We start from the raw sequence: 6,642 nt of genomic DNA on the forward strand, positions 1-6,642 counted from the left end.
ATCCAAACCTTTGTTTCATCAAGTAAATAATATATTTCAGTTAAGTCTGTTTACAGGGACAAATGAATCAAGATTGGTGCATTTTTCTCCATGAAAAGCTTAGAGTTGTGGTAGAAATGTTTCGCTAATTGTGGCAAGACAGAAATTTTACCCTACTCCAGTGAAGTCTAATCCTTTTTTATTTGAATTTCCTTTGTTGTGTTCTATCTATCACGATAGGGAAAGACATTTTATGAATAAAAGCTGTTTTTCCATCTTCATGTCTTTAGCCAGATAAAAAACTTTATACTCTTTGATTTTTTTTTTTTCCCCACCTTTGGGCAACCAGTGCTTGTATCAGAGGGTAATCATTGCCACAAATAGGCCTGTTCACTCCGCTTAGATTCTCAGTAGTGGGAGTACTGGACTTGGAATCTCAGCTGTTTTGATTAAAATAAGACACAGAATCTTGACTCCACTGAAATTCTGACTTTACTGTGATCAGGATTTCCTCCGAAGACTTTCCTCCTCCAAACTCCTGGTAGCACTGCAGAGCATATGTGACTGAGCTGGATTTAATTCTGTCTCAGGCAGCCACATTTGAAAGAGCAAGTAAGGAGCAGTGGCAGAATCTTGATCATTGGTGCTGTTATGTGAGCCAGAAGGAACACAGCCTGACTTTCCATTCGCTGGCTGGATTTGCAGAAATATCAGTTAAAGAGCGATATTTTTAAACAAGGCTTTATAGTTGTAGCCTGAGCAAATTCAGCAAAGAACAGAGTAAGCATGGAACCCTTCAGTATTGTCTTTATTGTCAGTTTTCAGTTTGTACGTTTACTCTAAGGTCTTGTAGTGGGTTTACATGGCAAGGTTTTGGTAGCAGGGGGCCATAGGGGTGGCTTCTGTAAGAAAAATCTAGAAGCTGCCCCATGTTAGGTAAGGGCCCCGCTGCTGACCAGAGCTGAGCCAATAAGTGATGTTGTTTGCGCCTCTGTGAGAGCATATTTAAGACAGGGAAAAAAAAAAAAAAAAAAAAAAAAACACGCTGTGCCACACAGCAGCTGGGAGTGTGAGAGGAGTGAGAAACAGCCTTGCAGGCACCAAGGTCAGTGAAGAAGGAGGGGGAGAGGTGCTCCGGGCACCGGAGCAGAAGTCCCCTGCAGCCTGTGGTGAGGACCATAGTGAAGCAGGCTGAACCTCTGCAGTCCATGGAGTACCACAGTGGAGCAGGGTTCCACACTGCGGTTCGTGGAGGAGACCACAGTGGAGCAGGTGGACCTGCACCAACGGAGGCTGCGGCCTGTGGAGGACTCCTGCCGGAGCAGATTCCGGGCTGGACCTGTAGCCCGTGGAGAGGAGACCACGCAGGAGCAGGTGACCTGGCAGGAGCTGCTGCCCATGGGGGATCCAGGTTGGAGCAGTTTGCTCCTGAGGGATGGACCCCGTGGTATGGACCCATATCTGGAGCAGTTCTTGAAGAGCTGCTGCCTGTGGGCAGCCCACGCCGGATCAGTTCACCAAGGACTGCATCCCATGGGAGGGACCCCACAGCACAGGGGACAAGAGTGACCAAGAAGGAGCGGCAGCGAAGAAGCACTATAGACTGATCATAACCCCCATTCCCACGTTCCTCTGCGCCACCTGGGGGAAGGAGGTGGAAGAGGGAAGAGGGTGGATGGGGGGGAAGATGCTTTTCATTTCTTTCCTTTGTTTTTTGCCTCTCTAGCTTGTTAGTAATAGGCAATAAATCTTACTATCTCCCTATGCTGAGTCTGTTTTGCCCGTCACGATAATTACTGCGTGATCTCCCTGTCCTTATCTCAACCCTCGAGCCCTTTTCATCATATTTTCTCCCCGTTCTTCTTTGACGAGAGGGAGTGAAAGAGCGGTTGTGATGGAGCTCGGCCGCCCACCCGAGTAAAACCACCACAGGTCTAGATTGCTGAGATTTTTAATAGACTTGGAGAAGAGAGTTGCAACTGATAAAATGTTTAGCTATTAGTTTGTTTTCTGTATACTTTTTCTTTCTACCTCAAAATCTTTTTGATTTGTCGTAATTTTTGAAGTGAAAAGAAAAAAAGTTTGTGTACATAAGAACAAACTATTCACTGATACTCCAAAATGCCTTGATACTTATGAAATGTATACCTGCCTTGATCTTTGATGTTTGTTTTTTAGTAAATCTCTAGTTTTCAGTCACTGAAGGAGGGTCATGCTCTGCCTAGTGCTTAAAATGTTGTATCTGAAATTCATTGCTTTGCCTAAAGGAATTTCGAAGTTTACTAGTGCCATTTGAAGAGGAAATTGCCTTAGATGTTCACTAAATGCAAAATATTCATTTCTCATAGAGTGTTATTTTAACATTTCTTACTGTGTCAGGAAATATGGTCCTGTATTATCAAAACAGGTATAAAATGGCATTTATTATATGTTAGAAAAGCTTTCCAGTGCTTACGTTTGTGTCAATTATGTCAGTGTTAGTTTCTTGTTTATTGAAATCACCTGTAATTTGTAGATTGCAAAGAATGTGAAAAACGTTATCAGGTGCTGCAGATTTTTTGACTACAACAATGCAGGATGGATACAGAGGCATGCACTGTGGCAAATTCTTGAGATCACCTGTTTTAAGATGAAGGACCCAGAATTTGAAATGTAAGTAAAGAAACTTTTTTTTTTTTTTTCCTGTGAGAATAATAACAACAATAAATGATGGGGCTTTTGTGATCTTCTGAATAGCAGTAGCCGGGGGCTGCTTGCAGCAGGCTAACTTGCTAGTTTATCTTCTGTATGCAAGTTGCTGCCTTCGGTCTTTCTCTGACTAAATGGATGTAATAGTATATGAGGACAAATATGTCAGTAAGTCATTTCAAAGGGATGAGTCCTGCATCAGAATTCATCCCAGATTAAATCAGCTTGATTTTCAAGATGGAAGTTAAGATGGTGGAGAAACAATATGGGATTCCCCTTGCCTGCAGTCAGGGTTGAGGAGTCTGGAGATGCTGGTGCCTATTTGTTCAATTATGAAAGCTGAGCAGAAGAGATAGTGCGAACCCCAGAGGCTCTTTTCAGAGGATGAAGTGGTGAACAGAGGAGAGGATTTCCTTCGTCTGCTTGTAAGAGGTATTAGGACAGTCTGTTGTTTGACCCCTTCGGTTTCTTTGGCTTACATTAGGATATACATAAGACATTTTTTGAAATACTATTCAGCAGAACCAACTTACCAGGTGAAGAGGATGAAATGTGTGTACAAGACATAAATACAGGAGCCAGGCCCCTTCCCTTTCACAGCTGATTTGAAATTGTTGGTTTCTGAACAAGAAGGTGGTGTCTTGCTCCTGTTGAGATCAGTGAATGGTAAAAGCTGAGAGACGTTGCCTCTCTCTGGAAAAAGATCCTGATGACCAGGTGACTAGTGAATTCTTGAATTTGAGAAAGGCAATAGCTCTGATCCGTTGTTTCATGCTTTTGCTGAATTCTAGCAGATAATGGGAATGTGAAGTTTTTTAACCACAGGGTAGAAGAATGCAGTTGTTTGAAGTAAAATGGTATTGTGACAGGTCTTCACACCTTGTGCAACTTGAGGCAGTAAACAGGGAAATCTTGTATCATGGATACTATATTTGGCTTTCTCTCCCCTTAGCATGGTTTTATGTAAAATGATATAATGAAATGGAAATTTAGAGTCTGCCTCCAGGATGAAGCTAGAAAGCCAGGAGAGGCTTGATTCAGTGATATGGTACTCTAGGCCTGGCACCTGATTCACCAGGAACCTCAGGGGGAAAAAAAAGAAAAAAAGGAAAAAAAAAAAAAAAACCACTTGAACTTTTAGGGCTGCAGTTTGCACAGATGCATAAGGGAATAATACTTGCTTACCCTTGAAGTTCATTATGAACCATAATTAATGTTCGTAGAGCATTTGGAAATAGGATTGCTCTACCATCTTCAGCCACATGGACTCCCAGGATGAGACCCAAGAGCTGGTCTCCCAAGAAGATCCTAAGATCTTCAATGTCAGAGCAATGGCTAAGTATTAATCTTGGGAGTCCATATGATGCTTCAGATTTGTCAGATTTAGGGCCTCTACTAGTCTGTACTGACAGAAGCTGTAGCAGAGCCTGATCTCTCTGAGCAGAGGTGTGTGAATCAGACATAACTGGAGCTTTGTGTGTAGTAGCGCTTGCAGGAAGAAAGATGACCCAAGCATGATGGGGAAGGAGAGTGCACATCCAAACAGCATGTGGAGTATTTCCTTCATATCTTTGCTGTTGGCTTTGTGACATTGTGCTTATAAGCCACTCTGATGGAAACGTTGAAGGAGATCAAGTGATGACAACGTCTGTGAATTGATGCTGGTGACATGCAGGGAGAAGAGCTACAAGCTGCCTTAAACCAACATGAATCTGACTCTCCATACTCTGTTTCCAAAGAATGTTTAGTGTTTTATAATTTTGAATTACTTTCTTTGGACTTTGGAGTCTATGAAATCCATCAGGAAATACTGTTGGTGATTGTATTTACTGGAAAGGGACTTAAAAGAAATTAGGATGATACTTTCTTGCTTGAGGATTTTTATTTGGATATTCTTTTCATTGTGAGCAATTCCAGAATGATTTTTGTCAGTTCATATTGCCTGGCTACACTATTATACTTTGTGTATATTTTCTGGTTCAGATACTTTCCAGAATTAGATATGAACAAAACCAATTAAATAATTTGGTACAGGCAATTGTAGAACAGAAGCAATACTCTTCTAAAACAGTCTATCAAAAAAAATGAAACGATGCTTTATTTGGTCATAAACCTTGTGTTTGGCACCACAATCTGAAAGGCAATAAATCTATAAAAATGTTACTGCATCTTGTAAGTATTGAATAATAAAAAAGATCACAAAATGTTATTCGGGGGGTTTTAAAGCTCTAAAATGATGAAGTTTTATCAGAAGAACTTTTGAAGCTTAACAAATAAAAATAATGGTAGAGAATCAGCTCTGTATGAAACAACAGAAAATCTGAAATAACAGATATAAATATTACATTTATTTGATTTTTCACTGAAAGAACATCACATAAACTACTGAAATATTCTTTTGAAAAAGCCAATTGAAACTGAGAGTGTATAAATATACCCAAACTATATCTGTTCTTTGTTTTGTTTGTTGTTTTTTTTTAATTTTTATTATTATTACTATGGATGAGCCGTAAAGCAATCAAAGTGTGTTGTTGTTTTCCAAAGTACAAGTTCAAGATCATTAATGTAAATAATATGCTTAAGGAAGGAATAAAATGCTTTTTCTTTTGAAAGTGTGGTTAAAATCATGGGTCAAATTCACTTCTGTGTTGGTAATTTTGCAGCAATCGAGTTAAATTTCAAGGAAAACATAAAACAGATGAGAGTACTAGTGAATCTGCTCATCTGCCTGCACGCTTATTGATGTACAAAAGCTAATTTTCTGTAATCATCATGGCTTAAAAGAACTTTGTCCAAGTGAGCAACTTAGGTCAGGTTGACTGAGTTTATTTTGTCTGTATCCCACTTGGTTGGGGAGGCATGGCAGCTGAAGAAATTTGAATTTAAATATACTCAACTGTCTTTCAAGTATATCCTTCTCTCCCTCTGAATTCCTGATCAACTGGGCAAGCATAACACTTCTTCTCTCATGTTGGGAACTTGACAACTCCAAAAATCTACATGGCTGACAGTGGTGAAAATGGCTGAGAAATAACAGAAATACAAAGCAAGCAGTGAAATAGTAATAAGTAAAACATTGCAGATTTCTGTCTCCCATGGAATATTTAAATGCTCCAAATCATCATCCAGGAAATTCTTTATAACAAAAATTCTTGAGCTTTCCAGTTTCCCCCACCTTCCTCTGCACTCCCTCTCTCTTTTTTTTTTTTTAATTACATCAGGGCCATATATGCAGGAAGGTGAAATAAATGCTCAGTCTCAGTCTTTCTAGGCTGTTCTGATGTATCTGTTCCCTCTTCTTCCTACTTCACTCATTTTCTCAGGCAAAGAATTGGAGTGTTGTATTCCAAAGGCAGCAGCCTAAAAACTCAGTTTAATCAGAAATAAATTTTATATTTTTGAGGTTCCCAGTGACGTTTCTGTAAATCTAGAGAGCCTTTGCTTCAAAGCGGTGGTTCCAGGGATGATCTATGGTACTAGATGCTTAACTAGCTGCTAGCCCATGTTTCTTTTATATCTTTATCTATAAATTTCTCTGGACAATATAGCTTTCATAGCATAGGCTTCTGAATGTGTTTTTTAGAGAAAATGCATCTCATGTGATAGGGCCTTGGCCATTGCTGTCCTTCAGGCTTCTTGTGTTGAATGAAATTATAATATGATCCGCTTAAAATGGTTCTTTCTAGAAGAACGAAAACACTATTGTCCCTTGGACCAAGTTTTGCTGCCACATTTCCTTCTGCTGAATCTTCACAATGTGGTCTGCTGAACTGATTTCTGCTTTTGGACTGTAGCTGTTTCTGATTCAAGCTACAGCCCACTGAATACTTGCCTTGAATTGATTAACAGTTATTTTTTCCCATAATCCTGCTATGGTTGTTCTGGGACGTAGTGTCGAGTCTCTCAATTAACTTTAATGGACTTTGGATCAGTCCCGTAATTATTGAGGGCTTTTTCTGTCAAGATCCTGACAAA

This window comes from Cygnus olor, chromosome 1 (genome assembly GCF_009769625.2).
Source record: "Cygnus olor isolate bCygOlo1 chromosome 1, bCygOlo1.pri.v2, whole genome shotgun sequence".
In the NCBI taxonomy this organism is placed as follows: Eukaryota; Metazoa; Chordata; class Aves; order Anseriformes; family Anatidae; genus Cygnus; species Cygnus olor.